Source organism: Hemitrygon akajei, chromosome 13 (genome assembly GCF_048418815.1).
Source record: "Hemitrygon akajei chromosome 13, sHemAka1.3, whole genome shotgun sequence".
Taxonomy (NCBI): domain Eukaryota; kingdom Metazoa; phylum Chordata; class Chondrichthyes; order Myliobatiformes; family Dasyatidae; genus Hemitrygon; species Hemitrygon akajei.
Window position 1 is genome coordinate 19,515,704 of NC_133136.1, and position 22,137 is coordinate 19,537,840.

The 22,137-nt window shown below is 37.9% G+C and overlaps 1 protein-coding gene across 12 annotated transcripts in view; it reads right to left on the bottom strand.

Annotated features, from left to right (window-relative positions):
* The window catches only part of celf4 (CUGBP, Elav-like family member 4), a 1,266,734-nt gene that overhangs the window by 1,241,269 nt on the left and 3,328 nt on the right, over positions 1-22,137 (bottom strand). The gene's annotated exons all lie outside the window — the stretch shown is intronic.

The window sequence follows — 22,137 nt, forward strand, 5'->3', positions numbered from 1 at the left end:
GGGTAGTATATGGTGACATATACATAATATAATAATGGATTTACTTTGAACTTTGAACTTCTTTCAACAGGCTTCAGTATAAACTACATTTGTAAAACTAATCAAAATTTGTGGTGAGGCCGGTGAGCTGTATATTCTAACCCTAGTTACCATGATCAATTGTAGCAATGGATTTGACAAACAATGTGAAGAAGCTCCTGTCTTTAGGCATTCTTGATAGCCTATAACCAGTTGGCTGCAGATGGTGGTAAGCTTTGCTTTGAAAGCTATGTGCTCAGAATAAAATCCATGAAAAGGAAGAATATAAATAATAAAATGTTTTATTGTCTGTAATACATGCTGAGTAGGTGCATATTTAAAGAGCATCATCAAGACTACAGTTAATCATTGCATCCAATAATATATTCTTGTTACTTTTGTTTAACTTAGGATGAAGGCCATTGCACGTAGTAAATGGTCACTCCCCTATGTGTCTTTGGTGTTATAATGTTATCTTTTCCTTCTCTTTTTAATTACACGTCTCTTATTTTTTTCTCTTCTGTAGTGCTTTCATTGCCATTTTTTATTGTTCATTTCTCCTCTTTTTCTCCAAATCTGTTTCTGTTTCAATTTTATCTTTTTCGTTCATGTGGGACCTTGTGAGTAATATGAAATGGCATTGTCACCATTCTATTGTTCCCATTTCATCCCCCTCCCCACTTAGAAACACAGGAGATTCTGCAGATGCTGGAAATCTTGAGCAACTCACACAAAATGCTGGAAGGATTCAGCAGGGAAATTTTTAAAAAAAATCAATGTTTCAGGCTGAATTCCTTCATAAAGACTGGAAAGGAAAGGGGCTGCCTCCCCCAACCTTGTTATTCTGGCTTCTGCTCCTTTCCTTTCCAGTCTGGATGAAGGGCCTCGGTCCAAAAGGTCGATTGTTTATTTTCCTCCGTAGATGCCGACTGACTTTCAGAATTCCTCAGATATTTTGTGTGTGTTGCCCTTGCATACTTGCTTCCTTTCTCCATTACTGTCCCTCTACATCAGGGGTTCCCAGCCTGGGGTCCATGGACCTCTTAATGGTATTGGTCCAAAAAATGTTGGAAACCTTTGGTTTACATTCACACCAATGACACAATCTCTTGTCATCATTTCACTTGTATCATGATCCAATTCTCCTCTTTTAAAGTACATCCTCAATCGTTACTTCTTTGCTTCCCTCATTGTTTTCCAATTGAGGGTTAATGTATGAAGTATATTTGATAGCACTGAGCCTATACCTGTTGGAGTTCTGAAAACTGAGGCAGGGATCTCATTGAAATGTATTGAAAGAGTGGATGTGGAGAGGATGTTTCCTATAGTGGGGAATCTAGGACCGGAGGGTACAGCCTCAGAATAGTAGGTTGTCCCTTTAGAACAGAGATGAGGAGGAATTTATTTAGCCAGAGGGTGCAGAATATGTGGATTTCATTTCCATACATAGCTGTGGAGACTAAGTAATTGGGTATATTTAAAGTGGATGTTGATAAGTAAGGGAGAAGGCAGGAAATGAGGTTAAGAAGGATAATAAATCGGTCATGATTGAATAACAGAGCAGATTCAATGGGCTGACTGGCCTAATTCTACTCTGATCTCCTATGGTTTTATGGTCAGTTATCCTCCTGCACTCTCACTCAGTTGTTTCTCCTTTCGACCTTAGTCTCTACACACTTGTACATGCAGACACACCACTACACACACACACACACGTAAACAAACTTTACACATTTTTATCTTGGTAGACTTTTACTCTTTCAAATTTACTTAGAGAAAAAGCTGTTAAGCAAAATGCATTGAAAAATTGTCCCCTATATAAGTATAGTCCATTTTCCATTTGGCTCATTAGATCTGATGCACTCCAAAAAATTAGGCACAACGACGCTGCTCAGACTGTTGAATTACAATTCAGCCACATTAACAGTGCTGCCAAAAATACTGTATAAGGAAAGGTTTACAAACTAATTATTTTGTAATAGCAGATTAGGAGGCATTGGATGAAAGAGCAGCAGAGCTCAGGAAATGCTGCAATGTTGTAATATATGTGCTGCACTGGAAGGAGAAGGAGAATGAACAGGTGTGAAACACACAAAGTGAGTTTTTTTTGTATTTGTACAGTTTATCTTCTTTTGCACATCGGTTGTGCATAGTTTTCCATTGATTCTATTGTATTTCTTTCTTCTACTGTGAAAGCCTGCAAGAAAATGAATCTCGGTAGTATATGGTGACATAAATGTAGTTTGATAATAAATGTTCTTTGAATTCTGTAGTGAAGGGAGTCATAAACCCATAACTTTGCCCACAATGTTGTCACTGACACCCAACTATTAATCCCACATTAATTTCATTATTCATCTCACATTTTCATTCATACCCCCCTCTTGATTTTACCCCTCAGCTGCATACTTGGGGTAATTTACAGTCACTAATTAGTAGAGCGATCTGCGAGGTTTTGGGATATGAGAGGAAGATGGAGCTCCTGGAGGAAGCCCTCATGATCTCGAGGAGAATGGGCAAACTGCAATCTTGAACAGAATTGAACCCATGTCTCTGGCATGGGAGAAGGAAGGGGGAGGTGAAATGGAGGAATGGGATAGGTGTGGGGAGAGGGAGCTGCTCAAAGCCCAGAGCTGAAGGTACGGACATCTCCAGTGGGTCATGAGATCAGAGTAAAGTTCGTCTTATTCAGAAAGGAAGCACAGCATTCTTGCTTATGGCTGCAAAGACAGATAGCACAACATTTTACAGTACCAGTGACCTGGCGTCAATTCCCGCCACTACCTATAAGGAGTTTGTAAGTTCTTGCTGTGTCTGTGTGGGTTACCTCCAGGTGCTTCAATTTCCTCTCACAGTCAAAGATGCTCCAGTTAGTATGTTAATGGGCTATCGTAAATAGTCCCGTGATTAGGCTAGGCAGTTGCAGAGCTGTACAACTCAGTGTGGCTGAGCAGTGCTGGAAGGGCCTATTTTGTGCTGTATCGCAACAAAACAAAATAATGCAGGAAACAAAGTAAATGCAGTCAAGTAAAGTCGCTTTTATTGTCATTTCAACCATAACTGCTGGTACAGTGCACAGTAAAAAAGAAACAATGTTCCTCCAGGACCACGGTCAGTGGGTAAGCATTAGATTCAGCCTAGCTTTTAGGGTGGAAATGACTAATACAAAGGGGCACAACTTTATAATGATTGGTGGAAAGCATCTGGGGGAATGTCTGAGGTAGGTTTTTCACAAATACAGTGGAATGAGCTGCCAGGGGTAATGGTAGAAGGTTAGTTAAGAAACTCCTAGGCAGGCACATGGATGATTGAAAAATGGAGGGCTATTTAAGAAAAAAAGGTTAGATAGGTTAGAGGTTCAACACAACATCATGGGCTGAAGGGCCCGTACTGTGCTGTAATGTTCAATGTTCCATATTGCCTACATTTAGTAACCCACTAGAAATCTGTCTCAAGATTCATATGTAAAAAAAAAATTGAATTAAAAACTGCAGATTTTGGAAATCAGAAACAAAAGAAAGAGACAGAAAATGAAGGAAAGAGTTACTAAGTCAAGCTGGAGAGAGAAATAGCTAATGGTTCAAGACAGAGTTAGGAAAAAAGGAACAACAGCAAATAAGTGGGGAAGAATGGGTAGAAGAAGGGGAATGCCTCTGATAGGGTGAGATGTAATGAATTAAAGTTCAAAGTTCAAAGTAATTTACTATCAAGGTTCATACATGCTACCATAAACAACCCTAAGATTTCTTTTCTTGCGGGCATACTCAATAAATCTATAGAATATTAAGCATAACAGTATAAATGAAAGACTGTCCAAAGTGCGGAAGACAAGAAACTGTGCAAATACAGAAAGGATAAATAATAATAATAAAGAAATAAGCAATAGATATTGAGAACATGAGATGAAGAGTCCTTGAAAGTGAGTACATTGGTTGTGGGAATATTTCAATAATAGGGCGTGAAGTTAGATAGATAGATAGATAGATACTTTATTCATCCCCATGGGGAAATTCAACTTTTTTCCAATGTCCCATACACTTGTTGTAGCAAAACTAATTACATACAATACTTAACTCAGTAAAAAATATGATATGCATCTAAATCACTATCTCAAAAAGCATTAATAATAGCTTTTAAAAAGTTCTTAAGTCCTGGCGGTTGAGTTGTAAAGCCTAATGGCATTGGGGAGTATTGACCTCTTCATCTGTCTATCCCCTTTGATTCAAGAGACTGATAGTTGAGGGGTAATAACTGTTCCTTAACCTATAATACTGCAAGTGAGAGTCAAGTTATTCTCCTTTGTCCATGCAACATTTTGTTAATATCAGGGCTTTTCATTATGTATTCATTACCAAACATGCAACCCTGCTATTTGCAACTCATTGGTAAAGAATACTTATAAAGACAAATTTCCAGTGTGCCTGAAGCCCAAAGAACTGCATTTTCGCTTCTGTGGGCCCCAGGTCCTGAAAAAGATATAAAAAACATCTGGCCAGCTTGAATCTATCAATGCATTCTGCTATCAATTGTGTCTCACTTTAACTGCACTCAAAGTGATTAAAATATATGTAACAGGGTTGTTGTAACCATTAAAAAAAATTCCTAAAGAATTTCTGAAATCATGGAACTATAATGTTATCAAACAACCATCTATACTGATCCTGTTTTAATTCCCAAATCCGCATCGGCTCTCTCCCCTGGTTATGCTGTCTAGGGACAATACACAGCAGCTAAAAAACCAACCAATCAACAAACTTTAGGTTTATGAGTGGAAAAGACAGCACCCAGCAAACATGTGACAAACCAATTCTAGTTCCAGTTGAAACATTCACGGTTATAGGGAGAACATGCAAACTAAACACAGATCAAAGAATGTAGTGATGAGCTAGAATTTTCTACCATAGAGGGCTGTGGAGACTAGATGAGTGAGGGTTGTTTTTGAGAAAGCAGAATCAGAGAATTGAGGAGCCTAGAGAACATAGGAGAAGAGATAAAATCTGGAACAGATCAGCCTGAAGAGAGGGGCTAGCTTGAAGGGCCAAGTGGCCTACACCCACTCGTATATTTGTGTGCCCTTATGAAACTTGATCCATGGATGGTTTTGCAGTAAAACTAGTCTCTGTATCAGAATCAGAACCAGAAGCATCTTTATTGTCATTGGTATACGTTATGAAATCTATTGTTTTGAAGCAGCATTATAGTGCAAGGCATAAAAATTACTATGACACAAAATATAAAAATGTGTGAAAAAGACAAATAATGAAGTTGTGTTCATGGGTTTATGGACCATTTAGAAATCTGATGGCAGAGGAGTAAAAGCTGTTCTTAAGACATTGAGTGTGGGTTTAACTGCGTTGCCCTAAGGAAATGTGTAAAATTAGAGTGCTGACTTTCTTTGAGACTTATGAAGTCAAAGGAGCTAAAACTGACAAACTATGAATTCTGAAAAATAATGATTTTATAAAGTGTTTTAAGAAAGCACACATATTGAGTACTTTGAAAATACACCATGAAGTACTTGTACTTTTATGTGTCACCTTCATCAGACTCTGCTGAAATCAACAGCCCAAAGGGAATAAATACTGTATACTTTGGCTATAGTGAATAATTGTTTATAGAACAATTTAATTCCTCGAATTTTTTTTCATCAAATTTAGTATCCCTGTGAAGAGCATTGCATCTTCCTATCTAAAACTATCTTACTATACGGCAGGAAAAGCACAAGACCATTAAAAAAAAATCTCTCTGAGATGATAGCTGTGCCCATTTTTTGCATCTACCATTAATATAACAGCAATTGGGAAAATGTTTTTCATAAAAAAAGACTGAAATTAGTTTTTGAAGGTTCATCTTATTTTACAACTCTGAGCTGCAGTCTCCAAATTCATATCCTGAATCAAACTGCAATTTTCTAAGCGAAGAAAAATAATCAAAGATGCTTCCATTATCAGTGAACTCACAAATATCTTTATGTTGTTAATGTGCTTCCTGAAAAGTCCTATTTTAATGCTACCACTGATTTCATTGCCCTCACTGCATTCACCGTAGTCATTTCTTTAATATGTTTGAACATGCTCTGCTTTTAATTAAAGGCAAGCATCATCTTAATTATAATTGAATATACTGAAAGGGAGGTCACTGTGGAGAGGGTTATTTTATTTTCTTCTCTTACATTGAACTAAGGAAAGATGTTAGTGTTAGAAGCTAAGTTTTGTACAGATTGAATCACAGAGAAAATTTAAATCCATAAATGTAATTTTGCTTCTTTTGCATCATGTATTATTTCAGCTAAAATATCCATGTACCAAATGTTTTTGTGTATTATTGTAGTCAAATTTATGTTCCATTTATGAAGAGGGAAATACTGTACTTTTTGAGACTTAAATTCAACAAATTTCACTTAACTGGTGTACGCTTCCCTTCAATGGAATTCAAATGGTTATTCCAATAGCCTCCACCAACAAACAAACTAAATTGGCCAACTCACCTAGCAAAGTGCAAATCTTAAAGTAAATTTATTATTAAAGTACATACATGCCACCATGTACAATGTTGAGATTCATTTTCTTTCGAGCATACTCAATAAATCCATAATAGAATAATAACCATAATAGAATCAATAAAAGACCGCACCACCTTGGGCACTCAAACAGTGTGCAAAAGACACAAACTGCTATGCAAATACAGAAGTAAAGAAATAATAATAATAAATAAATAAATAATCAATAAGTATCAAGAGCATGAGATGAAGAGTCTTTGAAAGTGAGTCCACTCATTGTGGAAACATTTCAAAAATGGGGCAAGAGAAATTAAGTGAAGTTATCCCCTTTGGTTCAAGAACCTGATGGTTGAGGGGTAGTAACTGTTCCTGAACCTGGTGGTGTAAGTCCTGAGGCTCCTGCATCTTCTTTCTGATGACAGCAGCAAGAGGAGAATATGATCTGACTAGCGAGGCTCCCTGATGATAGTTTACCTAAAACCTGTGTTCAGTCTGAACTAATGTTTCAATATGATTGCAATATTTTAAGGAACATATCAACTTACATTGCCACCAATAATCTTAAATTAGTGCAGGGTAAGAAAAAAAAATGGAGAGGGACTATAGTAAAGGGTTAAACACAGCTTGACATCGCTAAGAAATACCTCACCTGCTTATCACCTCACTCTAGTGTCCTCTTCCTTTCCTTTCTCCCATAATCCACTCTCTTCTTCCATCAAATTTCTTTTTTTAACCCTTTACCTTTTCCACCTATCACCTCCCAGCATCTCACTTTATCGACTCCCCCTCTCCACCTACCTTCCTTCCTTGGCGGTCTCACTCATCACCTGTCAGCTTGTATTCTTTCCACTTCCCCACCTTCTTATTCTGTCTTCCCCCTTTATTTCCAGTCCTAATGAAGGGGTCTCGGCCTGAAATGTCAACTGTTTATTCTTCTCCATAGATGCTGCCTGACCTGCTGAGTTCCTCCAGCATTTTGTGTGTTTTCCAGCATCTGCTGGATCTCGTATATTTCAGAAATACAGTGAATGTATTGATTTTTCCAAATGTAAGTTTTGTTTGGAAGGCAGCAGTTGCAATCAAACATTGGTTCCTGTTTTTGGCCTGGATCCTGGGAAAACCAGGATGAATGTCATATCTATGCTGTTGAACTGATTAACTCATGCAACTGAGGCAGAATCAAACCACACATCCATACAGCTCATTACTTAGATTATTTGACCACTAGATAAGTTTGTTTTTTGAATAATAGTGGCATAATATTAAAAAGGCAGACAGGCCTCATGAAACAGTTGTAGAACCCCTTGATCTTCTCTGGTTCAAATGGGAAGATTAGGCCTGAGACACTAATGTATGCCAAGAGTCACATTATCATATAATTTGCATGTGGGCAAGCACTGCTGTGTACTTCAGTATGAATTAATGAATATCAGATGATGGCCTTTTGCACAACACATAGTGATTGCAAAACCCAGAAAACATGGGAATGGTGCCAGTGGTAAAAAAATATATTAGACTCGACGAATATCCAATAGCACAAGAGAGTTGTAAAGTGTATTCTTGCTTGGAGGCGAGCAGCCTACTGAAAATACATTCTTATTGGGAAGATGCTCCTAAATCAACTCTGAGTCCTGAGAGTGGGTATGGTCATTTACCTCAGTATAATGTACTTCAATTCTCTTTATAAAGTTCTCTTTCAGTTAAAGTGATTCAAATATAAACTCTACACCTACAGATGCACTTTCAAGGACTCATGTTCTCAGTGTCATTTATTAATTTTTTATTTGCACATTTTGTCTTTTTTTACAGATTGTTGTTTGTGAGTCTTTGTTTATGTATAGTTTTTAAAAATAAATTCTATTGTATATCTTTGCTTTCCAGTAGATGCCTGCAAGAAAAAATAATCTCAAAGTAGTATATAGTAACACATAAGTATTTTGATAATAAATTTATTTTGACATTGCCTTTGATCATATTTACTTCAAAGTAAATTTATCAAAGTACATATATGTCACCAGATGCTCCCCTGGGATTCATTTTCTTGCAGGCATTCACAGTAGAACAAAGACCTATGATGCCTCTACTTTCTGAGGAGGCTGGACTATGTATATAATTTCTAGCAACCTTCTGCAGATGTGAAGTAGAGAGCATCCTAGCATGCTGTATCACTGCATGAGACAGAAACTGCACTGTAGTAGACAGGAAGGCTCTACAATGGGTAGTCAAAGCTGCCCAATGCATCACCAGCACCAGCCTACCTGGCATCAAGGACATATACACAGCAAGGTGCCAGAAAAAGGCCAGCAATATCAATGAAAGATCCCACCAACCTTGCTGACCATCTGTTTGACCCACTCCCAGTGTAACATCTACATTAGGATGACCAGACACAAAAACAGATAATTTCCCAAAGCAGTAAGGCTGTTCAACACCACCACCCATTAACCCACCCCACAACCACTACATTATCATTTCTTGGCCAGAATCACCTTATATACAGACACTTCTGTACCTTGTGTCACTTTATGTACATACAATCAATGTAAATAAGCTATATTATGTATTTATAATAATTGTGTTTTTTATATTATTATGTTCTGTATCATATTTTTACTGTGTTACATTGGATCGGTAATTATTTAAAGAAAATAACAATGATTTTGCTCTTTTTCACACTTGTATACTGGAAATGAGTTAAACAATTCTGACTAAGTGGTCTTCACAGGTGATATCCAGTTCACCAGGAAACTGGGTATTACCATTGGTGTTCTGAAGGCTGGTAGATCTTGATTTACTGGTAGTAACAACACAACAATTGGCCTACATGTCCCTGTACTTAAACTATTTTCTATTCCATACATTTACCAGTGATTCATGCTGGAGACAATGACTTCTAAAAAACTATCACCAACTATCACCTTAGTGATAGAAATGCATAAAAAAAGTGAACAAAATCCTATCATAGTTTGAAATGGTAATTTCTAACAAATAAATATTTTAAATGGGTCCTATACTTGAGAATTGTGCATAGTGTTCACAAACCTAGAACCAGTTACGAAGGCTGTTGATCCTGATGGCTACGGATCAAGAGGTGTGACCCATGGACCAATGCTGCTGGGTCACGAGTCAGGGCTGATCAACCCTGATGAGGGTGTCTGATACTGAAAGACCCGAAATACCCGATGACCCAGGTAACGTCACTGATGATGCGTCCAAGCGCATCCTAGGATGTATCTCAGCATCATAGGTATTTTATGCATGTGGTAATTATTTCAATAATTCTCTACCCTTTGTATATCATAGAACATACTTGTACCTTGAACACTACAGTGAAATGTGTCATTTGCGTCAAAGACCAGCACAAACTGTGGATTGTGCTAAGGGCAGCTGACACGTGTCGCTATGCCTCCGGTACCAACATGGCAGGCCCACCAGTAATAAATCAAACCGTAAGTACTGTATTCGGATTGTCCCGCACCTGGAACAAACCCACACAGTCATGGGAAGAAAGTACAAGCTCTTTGCAGACAGCAGCAGGAATTGCATCCCAATCGGTGATTGCTAGCTCTGTAAAGCATTGCCCAGAGCAGAATGAATAACTGTTCTCTTTGCTGCAGTTTTTATATAACAGAGAGCAGGACTGTAGGACACCATGTGATGAGAGAAAGCCAATTCTAAATACATGGAATTCAAATGCTTACAATTAACCAAATGGGCTTGGCTCTAAAATTAGAGATAACTAGATTCACAGCAGAATAAACATTATTTGTTTTATAAACAACAATAAGTTATCCTTTGATCATGTAAACAATAGTATTATGAAGATAGGTGGAGGGACTGGTGGGTTTGAAGAAGCAGAAACGCTACAGAAGGACACATTTGAAGAAGTGACAGATGGAATACAATGTTAGGAAGGGTTTGGTCATGCACTTTGGTCGAAGAAATAAAAGCGTGGAATATTATCTAAGTGGAGAGAAAATTCAAAAATCTGAAGTGCAATGGGACTTATGCAGGATTGCCTAAAGGTTAATTTGCAGGTTGAGTCGGTGTTGAGGAAGGCAAATAAAATGTTAGCATTCATTTCTAGAATATAAAAGCATGAATATAATGCTGAGGCTGTATAAGGCACTTGTGAGGCCTCATTTGGAATATAGTCAGCAGTTTCTGGTCCCTTATTTAAGAAAGGATGTGCTGACATTGGGGAGGCTTCAAAGGAGGTTCATGAAAATGATTGCGGGATTGAACAGCTTATCATAGGAGGAGTGTTTGATGGCTCTAGACCAGTACGCACTGTAATTCAGGAGAATGGTGGCGAGGGAATTTCACTGAAACCTATTGAATGTTGAAAGGCCTTGACAGAGTGGACGTGGAGAGGATGTTTCCTGTGGGAGGAAAGTCTAAGACCAGGGGACACAGCCTCAGAATAGAGGGATGTCCATTTAAATGGACATTAAAAAAATTCACTATGAGGAAGAAATTCTTTAGCCAGAGAGTGGTAAATTTCTGGAATTGTTGCCACAGACAACTGTGGAGGCCATATCATTGGATAAATTTAAGGCAGAAGTTGATAGATTCTTGACTGGCCAGGGCATGAAGGGATATGGGGAGAAGACAGAAGACTGGGGCTGTGAGAGGAAATAGATCAGCCATGATGAAATGGTGGAACAGACTTGATAGGCCAAATGGCCTAATTCTGCTCCTACTGTACATCTTGAGGTCTTATTATTTGTTTTTTAATGCACTGTAAACAATAGCATTAAGAAGGCTGGGCAGCATCTATGGAGATCGAGGCAGATTTAATAAAAGACAATGGTCTTCAATCTGAAGTGGTAAGACTGGTCATTTTTTTAATAAATGCTCCTCTATTGCCAATAGTTTCTAGTATTCTCTGTCTTTAATTCAGACTTCCAGCATCTGCCCTTTTCTGATTTACGTTTTGGCAATTAAAATGCAAAATATTGTGTTAACACTAACAACAATAATACATCTATTTTAAAAGTGTTTCCATGTAAAACTCATCATGCAGCAGATACCAGGATTTGTATATGTGTGTGCGTGTGTACGCACACACACACACACACACACACACACACACAGTGGCAAATAAAATGAACATATTATAATTGGAATTGCTGCTCGCAGATTTGATTACAGAAAGTACATATTAGGTTTAAAGATGGTATTAGAACAGAGACTCTTTTTAAGAGTCTAATCTAGAGTGTAATGTTATACTTCAGTGCACTCTGCTTTCCTGGTACTCCGTTAATAACAACATTCATTTAAGGAGACTATTGCAAATTTTTTTTAATAGAATTTGCATTACATTAGTACCTTATTCTTCTCAGTGCAGAAGAACAAAAAACACACTTGCACTAGAAAACCACCAAGGCTCCACATTCTTATTTTAAACAAGTCCATGAACACAAGGCCCCTGCTGAGTTACACTAGTAATCTCATTCATCTCTATGTGCCCTTTATCCATGAGACTTTAGGTCAAAGGTTATGCTATTTAAGTCATTAATTATAGTCCATGTCTCTCACCAGGAAAAGTGACATTTTTTTAAACCTTCATTTAAACAGCTTCCCTTCACCAATGCACTGAGATTTTGCAATCATTCATATTCTCAGATCAGAGAATAAAATTTAAAGTTTAATTAAAGTCTTATGTTTCCCCGACAGGGTGGCCGTGTTTCCTCTCCTTGATCCTAACCGTAAATTTAACATCAAGATTTTCTTTAAATTGGAACTCTCCCCCAACTGCAGCTATCTTTCCCTTGATTGCTGAGATGGGGAAGTGGAGTAGTCCTTTTACTCATACCGAAAAAGTCTTACAGTTACATCTGCACAATTTCATCGAACCACGAAGAATTCTTTGAACAGCACATTTGGGCCATTTGATCCTTGTCAGTAATTAGAATCACGAATCTGTGTCCCGGAGGTCAGGGCGTATGCATTGTTTCCTGTGCCAGGCGGAGCCCCAGCCAAAACTACTGTTCCGGTTATAGTTTAGGCAGAAATGAATGCCGAAGGCTTTGATTCTAGGCACCTTACTCTATGGGCTTGACAATCCAATGCTCTCCTGCTTGGAAATAACGGACTGTGCAAGCAACCTTATGTAACAGGTGGCATTGCCTACACTCACAGAAGATGGAGTATGTCATTACTGACAAGTCACAATTTGTTTCTCTGACACAGCAGTTCATATTCCCTGCACCTGCTACTGTGTATGTTTACATGAAACAGGATCCATTATTTGTATCTATCTTTTTCAGTCATTTCTCTCTTCCCTTCATTCCAGTGTTATCTCCAGTACAGCTGTGCAAATTTAACTCTTTCAAGAGCAGAGCACTTTTTAAAAACAATCTTTAGAGGAAAAAATAGAGAGCTATGTGAGAAGCAGCCCTGCTGGGAAACTCCAGACAGCTCTTTCAGTGTTACTTGGTCCTGTTCCTCATTAAAAATTTACTCAGCATTTTCTACACATGCAGTGGCTAAAAATATTTTGAAAGCTGCAAAGCACATCCTGTACTCCAGGGGTTTATTTGCATTTAGTATATAAAGGAGTGTTGGAAATCTAGACAATGGAGAATTACTATTTAAGGAAAACCCTTTCTTCTTTTTGGGTGACCTTATTATCACATTGAAGTGGTGCCACCATGTTTCAAAATAACCACTTTTCCTGTCAGCTGCTGAGAAGCCACATGGCAAATTGAAGAAGCTAGCTAAGCACTTCAAGATTAAGAAGCAGCAGTGACCATGAAAGTTACAGTTCCAAAGTAACTTCAAAGATAATTGCTCTGAATGGTCCCTTCTTAAAATGTAATGTCCCATGTATTTTTCTTCACCTTGCTTATTTGATGGCTTGGTAAAAAAAGCCAATCTGTCTATCTACATTCTATCTCAGTCACTGCACTATAAACACATTAGACTATTTATAATGCTTCTTATATTGTGAATACAAGCTGGTGTTTCTGTATTAATGGACATTTACTTCCACTTCCGCACCGTAACCTCATAAGTTTATTTCTTATATAATCCTTTATTCGTGTAATTGTAGAAAGTTGTTGTTCCTTTTGTTTCATGGTATGAAACACACTGCAGCAAATTCCCAACACATGTAAATGTACATGTCGAAAAAAGTTGATCCTTGATCTGAAAGATTCTGTCTGAAAAGGGCTTAGAGCATAGAACTATACAGCATAGTTCAGTCCCTTCAGCCCACAAAGTTTTGCCGACGCTTTAACTTACTCCTTGATCAGACGCAACCTCCTCTCCCATATACTCTTGCATTTTTCTTTTATCCTTGTGCCTATCTAAGAGTCTCCTAGATGTCCTTGATGTATCTACCTCCACCACCACCCTAGCACCTACCACCCTGACATCCCCCTGTACTTTCCTCCAAACACCTTAATGTTATGCCACTTATATCACCTATTTCCACCATGGTAAAAAGTCTCTAGCCATCTATTTTATCTCTTCTTCTCTACAAAGAGAAAAGTTCTAGCTTGCTCAGCCTACCCTCTTAAGACATGCTTTCTAATCCAGGCAGCATCCTGGCTTGATATGGTGAAGGGTATGCTGCTTAAGATTAAATTTCTTCACCTAGGTAGTGTTCAAACTGTGGAATTGTCCAATACAAAAGGTAGTGGAAGTCAAGTCATTCGTCGATACAATGTGGAGGTGGATATATTTGTTAGTACCAAGGAGATCAAGGAATAAGTGGAGAAGATAGGAACATGATTCTGAGGAGTATGTGAAGACATAATCATGTTTAATAGTTTCTATGCCCAAAGTTCAGAATAGAGTCAACTCTCTGGTATTATAAGACAGTGTTAAGAATATATTACTTCAACCTTTCTTTTCAATATTCCACGTCAGTACGTATCAATGCTAAATGTGGTACTTACTCTGATCCTAAGCTTTCACTGGTTAAACACTGGAAACCTTCTCTCATGCATGACAATAATGCTTATGGAATTCTAAAGCAATGCTTTAGTTTTAACATATTTATGTTTATCTGCTCACAATTTACATCAACTGAAGATGTAAACGATGTCGTCCCTTCACTGTAATATTCCAGTCCTCTGTTATTTTTGCTAGGTTCAGCATTATTCCAGCTAAAGGAAGACCAGCATAGATTTTTACAGGTTGCTGCAGATCAATGGAGTTAGATCTAACAATCTTAAAAACAAGCTACTCCCACATACAAGGATACAATAATTACATATTTATAAAAGAGCTTCCAAGGATATAGTCAGCAGAGTTGCTTGTAAAACCGCAGCTCACATTACACTGAAGTGACATTAGGTTGCCAGGATCCTGGGAAGCTACGTGTCTATTATTACCAAAGTGTTTACTAACTTATTTCTCATATCATATTCTGTTCATGTTTCAGGAACCTGTTACACTGGGAGGAACAATCTTTTGGGTAAGAGACCTGCTACAGAAAACATTGTGGTTCAAAACTGGCTTATTATAGTTGTTGCTTTGATAAGTTACTAGTTAGGTTTTTTGAAAGTCATCAGATTGTTCATGTACGAGGTTACTCACACAGATTCTGTAAGTGGCATTTAGAAAGATATATCATACAGAATGTCAACGATTTACCTGACACGTCAGGCAAAGAGTATGGAAGTGCTATTTAGAACATAGAATATTACAGCACATTACAGACCCCTCACTCATGATGTTGTGCTGACATTTTAGCCTATTCTAAAATCAATCTAACACTTCCCTCCTACATAAACCTCCATTTTCCTATCATCTATGTGTCTTGCTAAGAGTTTCTTAAATGGCCCTAATGTCTCTGCCTCTATCACCACTGCTGGCTGGATGTTCCATGCACTCACCATTCTCCGTCTAAAGAACATACCTTTCCCATCATGCCTATATTTTCATCCAATCACCTTAAGATTATGTTCACTTGTATTAGCCATTTCCACAATGGGAAATAGTGTCTGGCAATCCACTCTATCTATGCCTCTTATCAGCTTGTACACCTCTAACAAGTCTCTCTCATCCTCCTTTGCTCCAAATGGAAAAGCCTTAGCTTACTCCACCTAGTTTCATAATCCAGGTAGCAGCCTGGTAAATCTTGTTTGCACCCTTTCTAAAGCTTCCATATCATTCCTATAAAGAGACGACCAGAACTGAACACAATTTGACAAATCCTATGAAGGCTGATCAGTCAGGTCACACTGAGAGATCAATTAGGTGAATTATTTGGAAGGTCATCAGAAGTAAATGTGTGAAACCTTATCATATTGATTATATGAGTTGCAGTATGAGATATTGTGAATAAATCTAGTAATTAAATCATTAAGAAAATTGAAATAATGGCTCATGGAATGGTATGGAACTTATTAGTGCCGATTTGGATCAGCTCAAGGAATGGAAACTGAATGTGCTCAAGGAATAACCAGATAGATGGTATCTGTTCTGAGAGGGAAACGTCAAGCACAGTCCTGGACTCTCAACTACTTACCTATTAAGGTGAAGATATAAAGATAAATTGAAATGCAAATGAATTTGTGTATGATACAATGAGAAACTAAAATGTGAGTATGACAGGAGAAGGAGAAAAGGAGGTAATTTGGGAGATTTGAAATCATTTACTCCAATAGGAAAAAAACTAGAGAAAAATTATTTTGTGAATGGTATGATAATAGAGAAAAAAAAAACTTGGAGAGGGAACTTAGTGAACTAATTCAATGAGTACCATTAGTTAACTTACATTTCCAAGAAATATCAGTATTTATCATGAAGTGATGTTCAGAATGAGGGAAGAAACTTTCAGACAGCAAATATAGAAAGTTACCATTCTGTGGATAAATCTGGACTTATGAAGTATTCCAGTGAAAACAAAAAAAACACAAACTTCTGGAGGAAAACAGCAGGTCGGGTAGCAACTGGATATCTAAAAGGATAGTTGACTTTTCAGGTCGACATCCCCTGAATTTTAAAATTATTTAATGAAGTAGCCACAAGATTGCTTGATTAATTGTGTTTCATCTGTGTTTCATTTGCTTGACTATTACTTCTGATTATATAGAATATTTAATGTCAGAAATAGAAGAGACTGTAGATTCTGTAATCTGGAGCAAATTGCTGGAAGAACTCAGTGGGTCAAGTAGCATCCAGGGAGGCAAAGTGATAGCTGACATTTTGGATAAAGATCCTACTTCAGGACTAAGAGTGGAAAGGAGAAATAACCAGTGTAAAGCAGTGAGAGGTGTGGGTGAGACAGGGACTGGTAGATGGTGAGGAAGGGGTGATGGGTAGATGGAGCTGGGTGGGGGATCAGGAAGGGTGCAGGTGGGAATATTGACCAGTGGGTGATGTAGACAAAATGTGAAAGAAAATAAAAGAGGCAGATGAAGCCATGTTGGAGGCTGGAGATAGACAGTGGCTGGAAAGTGATAGGTGGATGCTGTAGATGCTGGAGTTTGATAGGTAAAGAAAATCATAAGTGGGATTAAATTACAGAGGGATAATGGACAGATTGAACCATTTGGGAAGAGTATAGGAGACATAGGCAGATGGGGGAGGGGTGGTGAGTGAGATTGGTGTTGGAAAATAGTTGGCTCAGAAGGAGTGAGATAAGAGCACAACGTTTGCTTTTGCCTGACAATGGAAAATATGATGTTCAATCACTTGGATTGTAGACTGTCCTGGCAGAATATGAGGAATTGTTCACCTGCTTTGTGTTTGGTTTCATTCTGGCAGTGAAGAGGACTGAGAGCAGACGGGATGGTGTGGGAATGAGAAGGGGAGCTGAAATGGCTAGGAACTGAGTGCTCAAGATGGCTAATGCAGACAGAGCATTGGCGTTCCACAAAATGGTTACCTGGTCTGTAACAGATCTCACTGGTTAACAGGAACCCACATTGAGAGCACTGAGTGTGATATATTAAGCTGGAGGAATTGTGAGTGAAGGGTTGGAAGGGTCTTCCGGAAGGGTTGATTATGTCCTTAGATGGTAGTTGAGGGGGGAAGTGCGAGGGGACAGGGAGAGACGGGTCAGTAGGATTTGCGCATTGGTAACTTGTCATTCTTTGGTTATGTATAGTTTTTTGAATGAATTCTTTTGTATTTCTTTATTTTCCTGTAAATAACTGCAAGAAAATGAACCTCCATGTGGTAATGTTAACACGTTCATATTTTGAGAATAAATTTTACACTGACTTTGAGCAATCCAGAGAGTCAACTATGGAGTGGTTCATGAGGAAAACAGAAACAATGGGTGGGAGGAGGTGTAGTCAAGCTAACTGTGGGAGTCAGTGTGCTGGTAGTAAATGTCAAAGGATAGTTTGACTCTGAGATGGAAGCAAAATATTCCGTAAAGCGTGAGTGGTGTTAGAAATTAACTAAGAAAATTTGAGGACAAGGTTGGAGCTTGTAGTGAAAGGCGATTGATGAGTTTTGCATGAGTGCACAATACATTTTTCAATTTCAGATAACCTGTGCAACCTCCTTTCTCCCCCCATCTGATTCACCCATATACTCCTAAGCCCAGCCTTCACACCTCTATTGCCTATTTTTGTTTTCCTTTCCCACATGCTTGTCATCCACACACATAACTCATCGGATCTCCTTCTCCTCTTCCCATATCCCACTCCTTACTTTTCAGTTTCCAGCAACTAAACCTTGACCCCTTCCTGACCCTGTCCCTACCTTTGCCCTCCCCCCCACCACTTAGCTTAATTGCCCCTTGTTTAATCTTTCTCCCTATCTATTTCTACCTATTACCCTCTGGTTACTGCTCAAAACTTCACCTCTTGCCCTTCCCCCACCTAGACATATTTGCTCATCAACCCTCCTCACTTGGATCCACCTGTCATTTGCCTGCCCCTGACTGATCCACCTCTTTCACCTCTTTACACACCCTGTCTCTACCATTTCCACACTGACTGCACTCTCACTCCTGTTGCAAGATCTTGTCCCAAATTGTTAACCATCCCTTTGCCTCTATAGATGCTGCTCGACCAGCCGAGTCTCTTCACAATTTGCTCCAGATTACAGCATCTGCAATCTCCTGTATCATTAAATATTTAATTTGGATGGAATTAACAGTGATAAAACACAATTAATTGGAGCGTAAGATTGTTCTGTTTTAAAATTCAGGGTATACGACATATAAAATGAAGGAAAAAAAGAAAAATTAATGGAAAATTTGTAAAAATAGCATTTTTCTTAGCTTTGTTGTCCAATGAGTGCAAATTTCTCCAAAAAAATTGGCTGATATTAAAGTATATGATGTCTCTCGATAAATTTACATCAGACTATGCATAGACAACAACTTATTTTTTAAAGATCTGATGTAAAATAAAAACGTCTGTTAAGAAGTATACCAAGTGTAAAATCATTTGGATGTGTCCATGCAGATAGTTATAAACTATTATCCTTATTACTTTGGCACACATACAGTAAAAACTTATATCATTTGTTACATTGACAAAACAAACCCATTTTCTCATTCATTCCATTTTCAGTGTGATAATTCAAATCCATTTAACTTCTTTCTTCATTATATAGTCTAACTTTTGTTACTAAGTTATATGTTCCTTCCTTACATTTACATGGGTTCACCAGTAATTTAATTTTAAAACATATTTTCATATTTTTGCTGTTAGTGCCATGACTTAAATTTTGTTTTATCCAGTGTTAGTAATTCCTCACTTCTTTATTATAGAGGCTCAGGCAGATGGATATAATCAGTGTCAAAGCAAATGATAATCAAGATATGTTGTCTTATCCTGAATCCCAAAGTCATCACTTATCATATGTAGGAATATTACCCTTAACATTGCTATTTTCTCTTATATTTATGCCCCTATTAAAAATGATAGTTGCACCATGTGAATTAATGAATACAGAAAATGCAAAATATCATGTTTCAGTCATATGCATGTTACATTGAAATATTTTATATGCTAATGGATTAACTTTACTCTGATATTCATTTGACACCAAAAATAAAGCTACTATAAGCCTTCTTTCCTGCAATACTTTTTAGACATTAAGCTGGCCTTTGTATTTGCTGGAACTGTAAAGACGATTCAATCAGAGCAAGCTAATCCCATTGGATCACAAACTTTCCAAAGAAGCCAAACTGAGAGATAAATCCCTGTTTCCACTTTGATTCAGATATCTTAGTTGCACAATTTTCCAATACTGGGTACTGATATTACACTGGCGGGAGTGGGCTTGGTGCCCTTGGATAGACCATCCTTACAACAATTATGGTCACTATCATTTCCCTTTCCTCCTACTTCTTCCAACATTACCAACTAGTCAGAAAGAAGTATGTCCTGTATTATATTTTAGTGGAAACATTTATTGAAGAAAGCAAGATAGCATGCTAGTTTTTTTTATTCGGTTGGACCGAACTTTTCACTCAATGTAAAACCATGCCATCTCATATTATAACCAATGATGAGAAAACTTAAAAGAATTGATAGATGATTAAATCTCAGTGACTGTCATCAAGGGGTGAGAAGCTGAAAACATAGAATTCAGAACAAGCATGATACATGTTTCACTGCTGTACTGCCTGGTCTTCTAATATCCATCTTTTTTGTTCTGTCTTTTTTTTAAATCTTTGCCAGGTGTCTGCTCGGGAATGAACTTAAATGCTTGGCAACACAAAAGAGATATCTCTGGAGTGCAGCATGCTCACTTCCAACCCCCACCCCCAAAACTCTCATTATTGTGCAAGGCCATGTGCTCTGCAGCAGTCTGTTAATGAGACATGGCAGATACAGCAGGCTCACAACTCTCATTCTCTGAAAGGAAGCATTTCCTTATTAAGCTCCATCTCATTACTTTCAGCTTCAGCCATTCAATAGACAATAATGAGGAAGTGTAAGTGCTTGCTCGCTCGCTCGTTCTCTCTGACTCAGATGGAACAACATGTGTAATCATCCCCACGCACATTTCTTGCACACATCTTGCACCTCCCATTGGATATTCTTGCTGTATTTTTTCTTTAAAAAAATCTGATTCTTCACAATGCCTCTGCATCTCAAGCAGGTCAACAATGCTCAGACAGACATCAATCTATTTTGCTCTGTCTCTCTTACTGTAATACAGTGACTTTTACAGCCCCTTTACATAAGGAAAAGATCTTATTGCATATAAATGCCATGATATTTTTAAATTAAATGGTGTTGACTTAATTAAAAGTTTTAAAAAGGCATTGTCTAAATGCAAATCCACTCAAAATATTTCTTACAGAAATTCGAAGTACTTAAGAAAGATTCAAAAATTTTGTATCATATTTTGATATCGTTGGTCAAAATAAGTAGCTAAAAGTTGCAGTCATTACAATGAGCATTGGCGTCCTGCATCGTTTATAAACCAAATCCACAGAAACAATATCTCACGTGCATGTCTAAGGATACAGCATTTCTTTTGTTGCTATTTTTTTTTACTGAGCAAATTAATTTCCTAACTTTAAAAACAACCAGTCATTGCTGGATAGTGAGGAAATTGATTTACAGAAATTAAGTTAGAAGTCACATTCTTTTTGTCACATTCTTATTTCATGATGTCACTATAAGTCTAAAAAATCTACAGTTCCTGATTGGTTGGTTTAACAACTTTTTTTTCTTGTCTTTCATTTGATCTATTTTTGCCTTTTGGTGTTATTTGTTGACCTCCATAAGGTTACACCACTAATGGTTCTGAATGCAGTTTGTTAACAACTAGGCAGAAGGGAATCTACCAACAGATACATTATCCCGATCAGTCCAAAGTACCAGTGTTAATCTTTAGCAAAAATATCCCACTGCCAGCTTGTATTTTTGGTGTACTAGGGAGCTAGTGAAAGTAGATGACAGCTGAAAGTACACAAAAGGACAGTATAGTGTTTTTCTACACACATGCATGCACATTCAAAGATCGGTCATTGGGGTCTTAATTATGTGTGCCTAATGCCCACCAATTACTGTGTAAACTAGTAATATAGCTTAACAATGTAACAGTGAAGAGCCCGGTGGCCGAACGCCTCCTTCCCCTCCCCCTTCAAATGTGATTATGTTTGTGAAGATTTGAGAATAACAGACTATTACATCCGAAGAGGAGTTTAAATACGAAGGAGGGTCTCTTTATTTTTTAACTTGGGGGGCTTCTGCGAGGCGGTGACAGCTGTTGACTTAAATACATCTCTACAATAGGAATGAAGCAGGCCATGGGAAAGCTGAAGGCTTCTGTATGATAATAAGTCTTGACAAAAGCCACACAGCCCCATGATAGTAGGTGGCTACATACTGAATGTATAACGATTCACACTCCCAGCTACCAAGTATAAATCTCTGCCTCCATGCTGAGTAAATATATATATGTATAAAAACAATCGTAGTGAAAACCCAGATTGGATCAGAGGTGGCACGCGGATAGTATTAATCTAAGAACTTCAATGCCAATTTTATTTTGTTTTATTCTCCCCTTGTTATTCTGGTGGGAATAACTCTAATACAGTTTTACACATTGTAATTTATACATATCATTCTGCACCAACCACCAGACCTCATCATCCATCCGTACCGATATGGGTATTGATCACCTTGTGACAGGCGACTGGCTATGGCATGGAATAAAGGAATCATAGGCTTTAGTGA